The sequence below is a fragment of the Procambarus clarkii genome, chromosome 31 (assembly GCF_040958095.1).
Source record: "Procambarus clarkii isolate CNS0578487 chromosome 31, FALCON_Pclarkii_2.0, whole genome shotgun sequence".
NCBI classification, from domain to species: Eukaryota; Metazoa; Arthropoda; class Malacostraca; order Decapoda; family Cambaridae; genus Procambarus; species Procambarus clarkii.
Window position 1 is genome coordinate 19292793 of NC_091180.1, and position 16980 is coordinate 19309772.

A 16980-nucleotide genomic window follows, 5' to 3' on the forward strand; every position below is an offset into this window, starting at 1 on the left:
GTCAATATTCATGTTCCTCTACAAGTTCATGTTCCTCACAAGATCACTTCGTTTTTCACCTTCACTTACATGTTTTCTACATTCTTTGTCTTATTCTCCATGTTCTTCACAAGTCCATTGTTCATTCTTTGTATTCCCTATTCTCCTTATCATGTTTTCATGTTCTCTGTAAGTTCATATTCCCAGCATGTTCACTGTATTCATCAACTTTTTCTTACATGTTTTCTGTGTTCACTGTATGTTCACTGCGTTCATTCCCCTACTTAACCTCAATTTTTTATGTTCTTTGTTTCTTTTAACCAATTCGTTTCTTCCATTCACTAACTAGTTCTTTGTCAAATATTAGCATCAGCAATACAGTTTCCTCAACAATTTTAGTCACCAAGTTTTTATTTGCAAAAACTATGTCAAAGTAATTCTCGTAGTCAACTTAATAGTTCTACCAGCCATGTTCTTAAACAAATCTACACTTCATTCAGTTCCAAATTTACAAAGACAAACCTTTCTTGTAACTTCTTAACTAAAAATCTTTCGCCAATCAACTGAAACATAGTCACTTTCCTCATTTCTCAACTAACTTATTATACAATCAACCAAAAAATAGTCAGAAATAGCCTCGTCCAACACTGTTCTTAACTAAAACAACCTTTCTCTTAGCTAAAAATTGTCAAAGGAAACTTCTTTCAGCACTTTCTTAACAGCCGCTATGTTTCATCAAGAAAATTTGTCAAAGGAAACTTTCCAAAACTGTTCATAACTAGCTTTTATCCATCGTCAATCAACTAAAAATAATAACTTTCATCATTTCTTAACTAAACATATTCCCCATTCATCAGAAAATAACCGTGTTCATCATGTTTCATTGTCATTTCATAACTAAAAATTATCTGCCAATCATCAGAAAAAGTCATGTTCATCATGTTTTGGCTTTTGCTCAACTAAAAGTATTCATCGGTCAACTAAAAATAGTTACTTCATCATGTTTCCTTGTCATTTCTTAACTGAAATATCACTTCTCTCATCTGAAAATAGTCAGGATTAACCTCATTCAACACCGTTCTTAACTAAAACAGCCTTTCGCTTAGCTAAAAATTGTCAAAGGAATCTTTTCAGCACTGTTCATAACTAACTTTATCCATAGTCAAGTAAGAAAATATAGTCAAAGATATCTATCATCGTCGTTCTTAACTGGCATTATACTTTGTGGAGCACTAAAATAGTCACTGTCGTCATATTTTGTCTTTTTCCTCAACTAAAAGAGTAAAATGTAACTTTTTCAACACTTTCGTAACTAAAATTATATGTCGCTAAGTAAGAAAAAATAGTCAAATGTAACTTTTTCAACACTTTCGTAACTAAAATTATATGTCGCTAAGTAAGAAAAATAGTCAAAGGTGCTCTCCGTTACACCAAAGTTACTCTTCGATAAATCAAAGACACTCTTCAATACATCAAGGACTTACTCAAAGACACCAAAGTTACACTCTAAGACATCCTTTGAGACATCAAAGACTTCCTTAAGACTTCAATGGGACTCTTCCATTCATCAAAGACATTCTCTAAGCCCTCAAAGTTATTCTCAGCACAATCAAAAGTTATTCCGAGACAACAAAAGTTATTCTCAGAACAATCAAAAGTTATTCCAAGACAACAAAAGTCATTCTCAGAGCTATCAAAATTATTCTCGGAGTCATCAAAAGGTATTCTCTAACTCACTTTGGTCATTAAAGTTAATTTCTATGTTATAAAAGTTTGTCTCAGAGACATCTAAAGTTAATCTTAGAGTTATCAAATGTAATCTCTAACTCTCTTTTGTTCATCAAAGTTGATCTCAGAGTTAGCAAAGGTAATCTCTAACTCACTCTCGTTCATCAAAGTTGTTTCAAAGACATCAAAGTTATTCAAAGAGCTAACAAAAGTTATTCTCAGAGTCACCTTCGTTCTTCAGAGAAACTTTCCAAAACATCTTTATTCATCAAAGTTATTTTCAGAGACATCTAAAGTTATTCTCAGAGCTATCAAACTTGTTCTCAGAGTCATCAAATGGTATTCTCGAAGTCATCAAAGTTATTTTCAGAGACATCTAAAGTTAATTTCTATGTTATAAAGTTATTCTCAGAGACATCTAAAGTTAATCTTGGTCATCAAAGTTGTTCTCTAAACATCAATGTTGTTCTCCAAGACATCAAAGATGTTCTCAAAATCATAAAAGTTATTCCCAGAGCTATCAAAGTTAATCTCAGAGTTATCCAAAGATATTCTCATGTCCACAAAAGTTATTCCAAGAGACGTCAAAGTTGTTTCAAAGACATCAAAGTTAATCTCAGAGTTATCCAAAGACATTCTCAGAGACATCTAAAGTTATTCTCTAAGACATCAAAGTTGTTCTAAGAGTTATCAAAAGTTATTCTCAGTCATGATATGTTATTCTCTAACTCACTTCCATTCATCAAAGACATTCTCTAAGTCCTGAAAGTTATTCTCTAAGACAACAAAGTCTTTCTCAGAGCTACCAAAGATGTTCTCTAAATCATAAAAGTTAATCTTAACTCACCTTCGTTCATTAGAGAAACTTTCCAATCCATATTCGTTGACCAGAGTTATTCTCAGAGTCATCAAAGCGATCTCTAATTCATCTTCGTTCTCCAAAGTTGTTCTCTAAGACACCTTCATTCATCAAAGAAACTCTCCTTCTTCCATCATGTTATTCTTTAAGACATCTTCAGTCATAAAATTTTCTCTCCAAAATGTAACTAGTTCAGCTTTTCATACCAAACATGCATTTCTGTTAAAACATATTTTCTTAGTTGCTTTACCCTAAAACTGTTCTCTGAACTACACTGTTCAAACCTACGTAACCTATCCTCTCCACCCAATGTTACTTAGTTAACGTAACGTTCCTAAACCTAGCTTTACCTATCCTAACATACCTTACCTTACCTTCCCTATCTTACCTAACTTTACCTATCCTAACATAACTTACCTTACCTTCCCTATCTTACCTAACTTTACCTATCCTAACATAACTTACCTTACCTTCCCTAACTTAACCTAACTTTACCTATCCTAACTTAACTTACCTAACTTATTCTGCTTAACATAACTTACCTTACCTTCCCTATCTTACCTAACTTTACCTATCCTATCCTAACCTAACTTGTCTTACCTAACTTAATCTTACTTTCCCAAACTGATGTATCCTAACTTATCTAGTCCAACCAGACATGATCTAACTTAAGTATTCCTTCTTGTCTTTGTGTTTCGTCAATCATTGTCTCATATTCATTTACTCATTTCATTAGTTAATTTCTCAAATGGTCACTTATGCATTTCAAGTGCTATTTGTTAGAGATTGGATATTTAAGCATTTCAAAGAATTATAATTTCTCAAATGGACGTTTTTGCATTTCAAGTGCTATTTGTTAGAGATTGAATATTTAAGCATTTCAAAGAATTTTTGTTATATATGGGCATTTACTCATTTCAAGGGATAATTTCTCAAATGGACGTTTTGCATTTCAAGTGTTATTTGTTTAAGATTGGGTATTTAACCATTTCAAAGGATTTTTGTTATATATGGGAACTTACTCGTTTCAAGGGCTAATTTCTCAAATGGTCATTTTTGCAGATCAAGTGTTATTTGTTTAAGATTGGGTATTTAACCATCTCAAAGGATTTTTGTTATATATGGGAACTTACTCGTTTCAAGGGCTAATTTCTCAAATGGTCATTTTTGCAGATCAAGGGTTATTTGTTAAAGTTCATCAAGTTGCCCATAAGTTGTATTAGTAGGTTCTATCTTATGTTCTTATTTCCCAACCCCTTAACCTAACCTCTTGTAATCTTAGTGTATTTAGTAGGTTCTATCTTATGTTCTTATTCCCCAACCCTTTAACCTAACCTTTCAGATGTAGTTTGTTGAATATATTATCCTTTTCCTAACCTTTCAGATGTAGTTTGTTGAATATATTATCCTTTTCCTAACCTTTCAGATGTAATTTTGTTTCTCCTTTTTGTATATTTTTACCCAAACCCACCATCCCACTTAACCTTCTTTCCTTCTTTACTTTGTTTTCACATATAAGTTCATTCTTTATCATAGTAATAATAAAATTACAATAGTAAAGAATCAGATCTACTAAGACTTGAAATTGAGAACAAGAGCTCAAGGGAGTGAGAGCATGAAAGAAGAGCAAGGAGTAAGAGAGAGGGGGCGGAAGAAAATGGGACCAAAGAAGAGAGAATGAGAGAGAGTGTGGGCATGGGAGCACTAAGACTTGAATTGAGAAAAAGAAAAACTAAGTGAATGAGAATGAGGGTGTGAGAATGGGAGAAATAAGACTTGAATTTGAGAAACAAGAGAGCATTTGAGCAAATGAGGGAGAGAGAGGGGGAGGAAGAGAGAGAATAAGGGAGAGAGATAGAAAAGGAGGGTTAGAAGGAGTAGGAGAATCAAAGTAAAGAAGGAAAGATGGTTTGGGTAAAAATATACAAAAAGGAGAAACAAAATTACATCTGAAAGGTTAGGAAAAGGATAATATATTCAACAAACTACTTCTGAAAGGTTAGGAAAAGGATAATATATTCAACAAACTACATCTGAAAGGTTAGGTTAAAGGGTTGGGGAATAAGAACATAAGATAGAACCTACTAAATACACTAAGATTACAAGAGGTTAGGTTAAGGGGTTGGGAAATAAGAACATAAGATAGAACCTACTAATACAACTTATGGGCAACTTGATGAACTTTAACAAATAACCCTTGATCTGCAAAAATGACCATTTGAGAAATTAGCCCTTGAAACGAGTAAGTTCCCATATATAACAAAAATCCTTTGAGATGGTTAAATACCCAATCTTAAACAAATAACACTTGATCTGCAAAAATGACCATTTGAGAAATTAGCCCTTGAAACGAGTAAGTTCCCATATATAACAAAAATCCTTTGAAATGGTTAAATACCCAATCTTAAACAAATAACACTTGAAATGCAAAACGTCCATTTGAGAAATTATCCCTTGAAATGAGTAAATGCCCATATATAACAAAAATTCTTTGAAATGCTTAAATATTCAATCTCTAACAAATAGCACTTGAAATGCAAAAACGTCCATTTGAGAAATTATAATTCTTTGAAATGCTTAAATATCCAATCTCTAACAAATAGCACTTGAAATGCATAAGTGACCATTTGAGAAATTAACTAATGAAATGAGTAAATGAATATGAGACAATGATTGACGAAACACAAAGACAAGAAGGAATACTTAAGTTAGATCATGTCTGGTTGGACTAGATAAGTTAGGATACATCAGTTTGGGAAAGTAAGATTAAGTTAGGTAAGACAAGTTAGGTTAGGATAGGATAGGTAAAGTTAGGTAAGATAGGGAAGGTAAGGTAAGTTATGTTAAGCAGAATAAGTTAGGTAAGTTAAGTTAGGATAGGTAAAGTTAGGTTAAGTTAGGGAAGGTAAGGTAAGTTATGTTAGGATAGGTAAAGTTAGGTAAGATAGGGAAGGTAAGGTAAGTTATGTTAGGATAGGTAAAGTTAGGTAAGATAGGGAAGGTAAGGTAAGGTATGTTAGGATAGGTAAAGCTAGGTTTAGGAACGTTACGTTAACTAAGTAACATTGGGTGGAGAGGATAGGTTACGTAGGTTTGAACAGTGTAGTTCAGAGAACAGTTTTAGGGTAAAGCAACTAAGAAAATATGTTTTAACAGAAATGCATGTTTGGTATGAAAAGCTGAACTAGTTACATTTTGGAGAGAAAATTTTATGACTGAAGATGTCTTAAAGAATAACATGATGGAAGAAGGAGAGTTTCTTTGATGAATGAAGGTGTCTTAGAGAACAACTTTGGAGAACGAAGATGAATTAGAGATCGCTTTGATGACTCTGAGAATAACTCTGGTCAACGAATATGGATTGGAAAGTTTCTCTAATGAACGAAGGTGAGTTAAGATTAACTTTTATGATTTAGAGAACATCTTTGGTAGCTCTGAGAAAGACTTTGTTGTCTTAGAGAATAACTTTCAGGACTTAGAGAATGTCTTTGATGAATGGAAGTGAGTTAGAGAATAACATATCATGACTGAGAATAACTTTTGATAACTCTTAGAACAACTTTGATGTCTTAGAGAATAACTTTAGATGTCTCTGAGAATGTCTTTGGATAACTCTGAGATTAACTTTGATGTCTTTGAAACAACTTTGACGTCTCTTGGAATAACTTTTGTGGACATGAGAATATCTTTGGATAACTCTGAGATTAACTTTGATAGCTCTGGGAATAACTTTTATGATTTTGAGAACATCTTTGATGTCTTGGAGAACAACATTGATGTTTAGAGAACAACTTTGATGACCAAGATTAACTTTAGATGTCTCTGAGAATAACTTTATAACATAGAAATTAACTTTAGATGTCTCTGAAAATAACTTTGATGACTTCGAGAATACCATTTGATGACTCTGAGAACAAGTTTGATAGCTCTGAGAATAACTTTAGATGTCTCTGAAAATAACTTTGATGAATAAAGATGTTTTGGAAAGTTTCTCTGAAGAACGAAGGTGACTCTGAGAATAACTTTTGTTAGCTCTTTGAATAACTTTGATGTCTTTGAAACAACTTTGATGAACGAGAGTGAGTTAGAGATTACCTTTGCTAACTCTGAGATCAACTTTGATGAACAAAAGAGAGTTAGAGATTACATTTGATAACTCTAAGATTAACTTTAGATGTCTCTGAGACAAACTTTTATAACATAGAAATTAACTTTAATGACCAAAGTGAGTTAGAGAATACCTTTTGATGACTCCGAGAATAATTTTGATAGCTCTGAGAATGACTTTTGTTGTCTTGGAATAACTTTTGATTGTTCTGAGAATAACTTTTGTTGTCTCGGAATAACTTTTGATTGTGCTGAGAATAACTTTGAGGGCTTAGAGAATGTCTTTGATGAATGGAAGAGTCCCATTGAAGTCTTAAGGAAGTCTTTGATGTCTCAAAGGATGTCTTAGAGTGTAACTTTGGTGTCTTTGAGTAAGTCCTTGATGTATTGAAGAGTGTCTTTGATTTATCGAAGAGTAACTTTGGTGTAACGGAGAGCACCTTTGACTATTTTTCTTACTTAGCGACATATAATTTTAGTTACGAAAGTGTTGAAAAAGTTACATTTGACTATTTTTTCTTACTTAGCGACATATAATTTTAGTTACGAAAGTGTTGAAAAAGTTACATTTTACTCTTTTAGTTGAGGAAAAAGACAAAATATGACGACAGTGACTATTTTAGTGCTCCACAAAGTATAATGCCAGTTAAGAACGACGATGATAGATATCTTTGACTATATTTTCTTACTTGACTATGGATAAAGTTAGTTATGAACAGTGCTGAAAAGATTCCTTTGACAATTTTTAGCTAAGCGAAAGGCTGTTTTAGTTAAGAACGGTGTTGAATGAGGTTAATCCTGACTATTTTCAGATGAGAGAAGTGATATTTCAGTTAAGAAATGACAAGGAAACATGATGAAGTAACTATTTTTAGTTGACCGATGAATACTTTTAGTTGAGCAAAAGCCAAAACATGATGAACATGACTTTTTCTGATGATTGGCAGATAATTTTTAGTTATGAAATGACAATGAAACATGATGAACACGGTTATTTTCTGATGAATGGGGAATATGTTTAGTTAAGAAATGATGAAAGTTATTATTTTTAGTTGATTGGCGATGGATAAAAGCTAGTTATGAACAGTTTTGGAAAGTTTCCTTTGACAAATTTTCTTGATGAAACATAGCGGCTGTTAAGAAAGTGCTGAAAGAAGTTTCCTTTGACAATTTTTAGCTAAGAGAAAGGTTGTTTTAGTTAAGAACAGTGTTGGACGAGGCTATTTCTGACTATTTTTTGGTTGATTGTATAATAAGTTAGTTGAGAAATGAGGAAAGTGACTATGTTTCAGTTGATTGGCGAAAGATTTTTAGTTAAGAAGTTACAAGAAAGGTTTGTCTTTGTAAATTTGGAACTGAATGAAGTGTAGATTTGTTTAAGAACATGGCTGGTAGAACTATTAAGTTGACTACGAGAATTACTTTGACATAGTTTTTGCAAATAAAAACTTGGTGACTAAAATTGTTGAGGAAACTGTATTGCTGATGCTAATATTTGACAAAGAACTAGTTAGTGAATGGAAGAAACGAATTGGTTAAAAGAAACAAAGAACATAAAAAATTGAGGTTAAGTAGGGGAATGAACGCAGTGAACATACAGTGAACACAGAAAACATGTAAGAAAAAGTTGATGAATACAGTGAACATGCTGGGAATATGAACTTACAGAGAACATGAAAACATGATAAGGAGAATAGGGAATACAAAGAATGAACAATGGACTTGTGAAGAACATGGAGAATAAGACAAAGAATGTAGAAAACATGTAAGTGAAGGTGAAAAACGAAGTGATCTTGTGAGGAACATGAACTTGTAGAGGAACATGAATATTGACAAAGAACACAAATATGGAAGTTAGCATGAATATTGAGTATAAAAGTTGTAAAGAGAACATGTGATGAACATGAAAACATAGAAAATATGACTAGACTTTGTAGAGAACATAATGAGACTAAGAGAAAGATTACAGAAAAAATGGAGATACTTGTGAAAATATGAACTGAATGGGACTGTGAACATTTGTAGAACATGGAGTGAACACGGATGAGAATACGAAGAACACAGTGAATATAGAGAAAATATGCAAATACAGGGGGACAAGAGTTGAAACTTGATAACTGAACTGGTTTTTATTTACTATGTCTGAAATATAACTGTTTAAAATTTCAGGGGGATTGGACTGCTAGTAGCGAAATGTGGTCTCTGTTCATTTTTAGGTATAAATTGGACTCTGATGAAATATGAGCTAAATACTGACTCTGACGAATTTTGCTCTCAAAGTGGACTCTGGCGAATTTGAGCATAAACTGGACTCTGATGAAAATTGCTAGAAAACTGGACTCTGATGAATTTCGATCAAGAACTGGACTCTGATGAATTTTGCTATTAAAGTAGACTCTGGCGAATTTGAGCATAAACTGGACTCTGATGAAATATGAGCTTAAAACTGTCTCTGACTAATTTTGCTCTCAAAGTAGGCTCTGGCGAATTTGAGCATAAACTGGACTCTGATGAAATATGAGCTTAAAACTGTCTCTGACTAATTTTGCTCTCAAAGTAGACTCTGGCGAATTTGAGCATAAACTGGACTCTGATGAAATATGAGCTTAAAACTGTCTCTGACTAATTTTGCTCTCAAAGTAGGCTCTGGCGAATTTGAGCATAAACTGGACTCTGCCGAAAATTGGGTATAAAATGATCTCTGTCAAGTTTTAACAGATTACAGGACACTGATGAAATTTGCTCTCAAAGTAGACTCTGGCGAATTTCTGTTGATAATTGAACTCTGATGAAATATGAGCTGAATACTGTCTCTGACTAATTTTGCTCTCAAAGTAGACTCTGTTCATTTTTAGGTATAAAATGGTCTCTGATGAAATATGAGCTAAGTACTGTCTCTGACTAATTTTGCTGACAAAGTGGACTCTGGCGAATTTGAGCATAAACTGGACTCTGATGAAATATGAGCTAAATACTGTCTCTGACTAATTTTGCTGACAAAGTGGACTCTGTTCATTTTTAGGTATAAAATGGTCTCTGATGAAATATGAGCTAAAACTGTCTCTGACTAATTTTGATCTCAAAGTAGACTCTGGCGAATTTGAGCATAAACTGGACTCTGATGAAATATGAGCTTAAAACTGTCTCTGACTAATTTTGCTCTCAAAGTAGGCTCTGGCGAATTTCGGTATAAACTGGTCTCTGATGAAATATGAGCTTAAAACTGGGCTCTGTTCAATTTTGGTCTTTACAGGTGAAATAGCCGTAAATGGATATAAAACTAAATGTTATGGATAAGTGGTCTGTTTTCCTTAACAAAACATCTAAGACAATATTCTCTGAAAATGATCCTTTTACAAATTCGGTCATAAACATATAAATAAACTTCTATGATTATTTGAAACTCTGAAAAATAGTTGTAAGGAAATAGGAGGAGGAGAGAGAGAGAGAGGAGGGACGGTAGAGATATTATGGAGATAAGATATGATAAGAGCCGTCTGGCTGTCAGGGCGTAAAGTAAATAAAGGTGACGCGACAGATTGCGAGGTAAGGGGGGAGGGAGGGGGGTGTGATGTACGAAACCCTGAAAACAATGACTTACACAGGTGATTTTCTAAATTTATATGAATAACTAAGGCTTACATAGACGATTTTGTAAGTTGAAAACATGTAAAACATGTCCGTAGAGTTCTCCTGGAAGCCCTAAAGAGCTACATACGTTATTTGAATTTCTCCCATAAGGCCTTAACAAACTTCTAAGTCTCGGAAATTATTTTTCTTATAAGAACTTTAGCAAACTCGTATGACATTATTTTTCATTATAAGAATTCCCTAATTCCAAATCTGTGACTCCCCAAATTCGCCTGAAAACCCTAAAGCGCTACACACGATATTTCTGACCTGAAAACCCCGAAGCGCTACGCATGATATTTGACCTGAAAACCCCCAAGCGCTACAGGGGATATTTGGTCTGAAAAAAAATATCACCTGTGGCGCTTACACCCCACAGGGGTCCTCGGCCAAAAAAAAAATATCCCCTGTAGCGCTTACACCCTACTACTTGTGTGTACTCACCTAATTGTACTCACCTAATTGTGCTTGCGGGGGTTGAGCTCTGGCTCTTTGGTCCCGCCTCTCAACCGTCAATCAACTGGTGTACAAATTCCTGAGCCTATTGGGCTCTATCATATCTACATTTGAAACTGTGAATGGAGTCAGCCTCCACCACATCACTTCCTAATGCATTCCATTTGCTAACTACTCTGACACTGAAAAAGTTCTTTCTAACGTCTCTGTGGCTCATTTGGGTACTCAGCTTCCACCTGTGTCCCCTTGTTCGCGTCCCACCAGTGTTGAAAAGTTCATCCTTGTTTACCCGGTCGATTCCCCTGAGGATTTTGTAGGTTGTGATCATGTCCCCCCTTACTCTTCTGTCTTCCAGTGTCGTGAGGTGCATTTCCCGCAGCCTTTCCTCATAACTCATGCCTCTTAGTTCTGGGACTAGTCTAGTAGCATACCTTTGGACTTTTTCCAGCTTCGTCTTGTGCTTGACAAGGTACGGGCTCCATGCTGGGGCCGCATACTCCAGGATTGGTCTTACATATGTGGTGTACAAGATTCTGAATGATTCCTTACACAGGTTCCTGAACGCCGTTCTGATGTTAGCCAGCCTCGCATATGCCGCAGACGTTATTCTCTTTATGTGGGCTTCAGGAGACAGGTTTGGTGTGATATCAACTCCTAGGTCTTTCTCTCTGTCTGTTTCATTAAGTACTTCATCTCCTATTCTGTATCCTGTGCCTGGCCTCCTGTTTCCACTGCCTAGTTTCATTACTTTGCATTTACTCGGGTTGAACTTCAACAGCCATTTGTTGGACCATTCACTCAGTCTATTTCGGTCATCTTGTAGCCTCCTACTATCATCCTCTGTTTCAATCCTCCTCATAATTTTTGCATCGTCGGCAAACATTGAGAGGAACGAATCTATACCCTCTGGGAGATCATTTACATATACCAGAAACAGTATAGGTCCAAGGACTGACCCCTGCGGGACTCCACTTGTGACGTCTCGCCAATCTGAGACCTCACCCCTCACACAGACTCGTTGTCTCCTGTTGCTTAGGTATTCCTCTATCCACCGGAGTACCTTCCCTCTCACTCCAGCCTGCATCTCCAACTTTCGCACTAGCCTCTTGTGTGGCACTGTATCAAAGGCTTTCTGACAATCCAAAAATATGCAGTCTGCCCACCCTTCTCTTTCTTGCCTTATTTTTGTTGCCTGGTCGTAGAATTCAAGTAACCCTGTGAGGCAGGACCTGCCATCCCTGAACCCATGTTGATGCTGTGTTACAAAGTTCCTTCGCTCCAGATGCTCCACTAGTTTTTTTCGCACAATCTTCTCCATCAGCTTGCATGGTATGCAGGTTAGGGACACTGGCCTGTAGTTCAGTGCCTCCTGTCTATCCCCTTTCTTGTATATCGGGACTACGTTAGCTGCTTTCCAAGTATCTGGCAGTTCCCCTGTTGCCAGTGATTTGTTATACACTATGGAGAGTGGTAGGCTCAGTTCTCTTGCTCCTTCCTTTAGAACCCAAGGGGAGATTCCATCTGGGCCTATAGCCTTCGTCACGTCCAACTCTAGTAAACACTTCCTTACTTCCCCACTGGTAATCTCAAACTCTTCCAGTGGTTCCTGGTTAGCTATTCCCTCACTTACCTCTGGAATTTCTCCTTGTTCTAAGGTGAAGACCTCCTGGAATTTCTTATTCAATTCCTCACACACTTCCTTGTCATTTGTAGTGAATCCTTCCGCCCCTATCCTTAATCTCATAACCTGTTCCTTTACTGTTGTTTTTCTCCTAATGTGGCTATGCAACAATTTAGGCTGAGTCTTTGCCTTGCTTGCGATGTCATTTTCGTATTGTCTTTCTGCCTCTCTTCTCATCCTGACATATTCATTCCTGGCATTCTGGTATCTTTCTCTGCTCTCCAGTGTCCTGTTATTCCTATAGTTTCTCCATGCCCTTTTACTTTGCTGCTTAGCTAGCCTACATCTTTGATTAAACCATGGGTTTCTCATCTTCATTTCTCTGTTTTCCTTTTGGACTGGGACAAACTTGTTTGCTGCGTCCTTGCACTTCTGCGTGATGTAATCCATCATATCTTGGGCCGTCTTTCCCCTGAGCTCTGTTTCCCATGCTATATCTGTTAGGAATTTTCTTATCCCCTCATAGTTTCCCTTTCGGTATGCTAACCTTTTGGTTTCGGTATCCCTCCTCGAGTTCAATAACCCTTCTTCAATCAAGTACTCAAACACCAGTACACTGTGGTCGCTCATTCCTACTGGGTCCTCAAAACCGATTTCTCTTATGTCGGAGTCGTTCAGAGTGAAGACTAGGTCGAGTCTCGCTGGTTCGTCATTGCCTCTCATCCTTGTGGGTTCTCCGACATGCTGCGTTAAAAAGTTGCTTGTCACCACCTCCAATAGTTTGGCTCTCCACGTATCCTCGCCTCCATGCGGTTCCTTGTTCTCCCAGTCAATCTTTCCGTGATTGAAGTCGCCCATGATGAGCAGGTGGGATCTATTTCTACAGGCAGCAGAGGCTGCCCTCTCAATTATAGTGTTAACTGCCTTGTTGTTGTTTTCATACTCTTGACTGGGTCTCCTGTCATTTGGTGGAGGGTTGTATATTACTGCTACTACTATTCTTGGTCCTCCCATTGTTATGGTGCCTGCTATGTAGTCTCTGAACTCCTCACAGCCCGGGATGGCCATCTCCTTAAAACTCCATTCCCTTCTCATGAGTAGGGCCACTCCGCCTCCTCCTCTACCTTCCCTCTCTTTCCTTATTACTGTATACTCCTGGGGAAACACGGCATTCGTTATGATTCCAGAGAGTTTTGTTTCAGTGAGTCCGATTACATCTGGGTTAACTTCTTGTGCTCTTTCCCTTAGTTCACTTGTCTTGCTTGTGATCCCATCTATGTTCGAGTACATCACCCTGAAACTGACTCTCTTCTGCTTCTTTTCTGGGGGGGACCTTTGGGATCTGGGGTGAGTGGGAGCTGGGGGGACCTGGCACGGGGGGATTGGTGGAGGAGGGAGGGCTTGGGGTGGTGGGGGAGAGGGGGAGGGTACAGGGGGTGGATAAGAGGGGGAGGGTACAGGGGGTGGATAAGAGGGGGAGGGTACAGGGGGTGGATAAGAGGGGGAGGGTACAGGGGGTGGGTAAGAGAGGGAGGGTTGGGGAAGCATGGGGGGAGGAGAGGCTGTGGGGGATAGGGGAGATGGGGGGGCTTGGGGGGAGAGAAAAGGGTGGAGGGCTTGGGGGGCGTGGGAGAAAAGGGAGGGCTGAGGTGGGTGAGGAAGAGGGGAGGGTTTAGGGGAGTGGGGGAGAGGGGAAGACTTAGGTGGGGTGGGGGAGAGTGGGGGGCTTAGGGGGGAGGGGGAGAAGGGAGGGCATGGGGGTGGGAGAGACGGGAAGGCATGTGGGAGAAGGGAGGGCATGGGGGATGGGGGAGAAGGGAGGTCCTGGGGAGAGGGGTGAGGGGGAGAAGGGGGGTGAGTGGGGGGAGGGGGGTGGGTGGGGGGAGGGTGCCCTAGGTGGGTACTTAGTGGGGGGCTGACAGGGGATGGGGCAGGTTGGGTGTCTGTTGGGTAGAATTTGGGGGTGGTGCCCCAATCCCTGTGGCTGTTGCACTGTTTGAGGAGGGTTCTCCACTTCCCTCTGGGATTGTAGGGTTCTGGGTTGTGGTACTCTGATTTCCTTCTCTCTCCCTGCGCTCCTTCCTCGCGTCTGCTGTCCGTATTCTCTCTTCCCTTGTCATATCCCTCTGCAGGAATATTTTCTTGAACTTCTCTACACCTTTTAGACAACACTTCCTTGCTAGCAGTTCCTCTTTCGCGATTTCGCTCATGAAAACCACCTTTATCATTCGGTCTCTGTCCTTGTTGTACTTTCCAAGCCTGAAAACCTTTTCAACATTTCGCTCAGCTCCCTCCATCCTTACCTCTTTAAGGATCTCTTTAATCATGTTTTTGTCCTTGTCTCTCCGCTCCTTTGGTCTGGTCCCTGTTTGTTCTTCAATGCCTGCTACTACTACTGCTCTATTTCTCTCTATCAGCCGGCTAGTACATCTAGCTGCTTCCTGAGAGGAAGCCACTTCCATGGCAACTTCCTTAACCGCAGACCTAGCTTCAGGGCTCTTTTTAAGCATTTCAGCAAATGAGATCTGGGTTGTGGTGGTCCCCTCCACAGTAGCATTCCCATCTCCCTGGGGTACGGTTTGCGCCTGGTATTGTGGAAGAGTCTCCTTTAGGTATCTTATCTCCTCCTTTGCTGCCCTTAAATCATCTTGCAGGTTGGCTACTGTCTCCCTCATTACCTTGTGTCTTGTGTGTGTGTGTGTGTGTGTGTGTGTGTGTGTGTGTGTGTGTGTGTGTGTGTGTGTGTGTGTGTGTACTGTTTGTATTTATGCCTGCAGGATCTTTGTTGTTAGCTCTTGGACCCCGCCTTAGTCACCGCCCGTTGTTTAATGCACTGATTTCTGGCCAATTTTTATCTCTATCATATCTACCTAATTTGATAATCTCTCCCACAAGCTCCCACTCACACCCCCACGTTGCAGCAGCTGACTAACTCCCACATTCTCTCTAGTCTCTGCCTCGGGCGGGAATCGAACGTGGGTCCATGAACTGCGACTCCCGTACACTGCCCACTCGGCCGCAAGGACTCAGGGTATGAGGTTTCATGAGAGGAATTTGGCCTCTACCCTCAGTTAACCAATAATTCCAGATTCCTTTATTCTTTGTCATATTTTCTTTTAAAACAGTAGAGAGAGCGAGAGAGAGAGAGAGAGAGAGAGAGAGAGAGAGAGAGAGAGAGAGAGAGAGAGAGAGAGAGAGAGAGAGAGAGAGAGAGAGAGAGAGAGAGAGAGAGAGAGAGAGAGAGAGAGAGAGAGAGAGAGAGAGAGAGAGATGAGAAGCTGAAGAGATTGTAAAAACGAAAGCAGAAAACGGGAGATTAGAAGGGAGAAGAAAAAAAATAGGGATAAAAAATGAAAAGGAAACGGAGAAGAAGAAGAAAGTTGAAGAAGAAGAAAAATTATAGTAAAAGGCGAAGGAATAAAAATGAAAATAAAAACACAGAAAAAGGAAGTAAAATGAAAATAAAAAAAAAAAAACACAGAGAAAAAACAGCATTTATAACACGTAAAAACTAAGGGATACAAGCCACGTTTCGCTCCTTCCAAACACTTCAATTGGACTCTTGCTCGCGTCACGCCACACACCAGAAAAAAACACAGGTATATTGTTTGGTTAAAAAAAAAAAAAGAGAAACACCCGTTTTCTTTCACTTTTATCTACTGCCAGTTTTGTTGAGTCCTCCCTTCACAGAGTGTTATACGTCAAGGCGAATGTGGAGAGGCGGAGGACCCTTGACAAGCCGCCGGCTTCCTGTCATCCTTGAGGCCACTAGTGCTAGTGGCCCTCAGGTAAATTCAGGTATGTGGAATTTAAACTAATCTTCCTATTAGAACCTAAGCACAAATGCCTCCTGTTATGCCTAACTATACAAAACCTGTTATATATATTTTATAAATATTAAATTAGAAGAGTACGACAGCCTGCTGAAATCACTGCTAGATAAAGCCCTCAATCTTTCTCTCAGCGACGCATAGTGGAAACAGACCTCCCTGTCAGACTCGGCGGCCTCGGAGTTCGCACAGCAACACAAATTGCTGTACCAGCATTCCTGTCCTCTCCAGTGGCATCTGACAACCTAGTGAAGGAAATCCTACCTGAGCACCTAGGTCAACAGGCTGGGGTACATGATCCCAGCTTCACAGACTGCACAACCAAATGGGTCTCTCGCAGGACCAGCACCCCAACCACCGCCTTCTGAAGCCCATAAGCAGTCCAGCTGGGATCGCCCCATTGCCGACCAAGAAGCTGCGACAACACCACATGACACTGCCCGACTTAGAGCTGTAGCAGCTCCCCATGCAGGTGACTTCCTATTAGCAACCCCAATGTCAGCAACCGGCACCCGTCTCACACTGCAGGCCCTCCGAATTGCCGTGGCTCTCCGCCTCGCTGCCCCAATCCACACCGAATACAGGTGTATTTGCGGTGAGGCAGAGGCTGACAGGTACAGACGGCATGGCCTTCTCTGCCAAAGGACAGGAGGATGGCATGCAAGACACGGCGAGGTCAATGACATTATTAAGAGAAGCCTTACCACAGCCGGTTGTCCAGCAGAGAGAGAGCCCCGTTACCTAATGTCCCGCAACTCTGATGAGCCTGT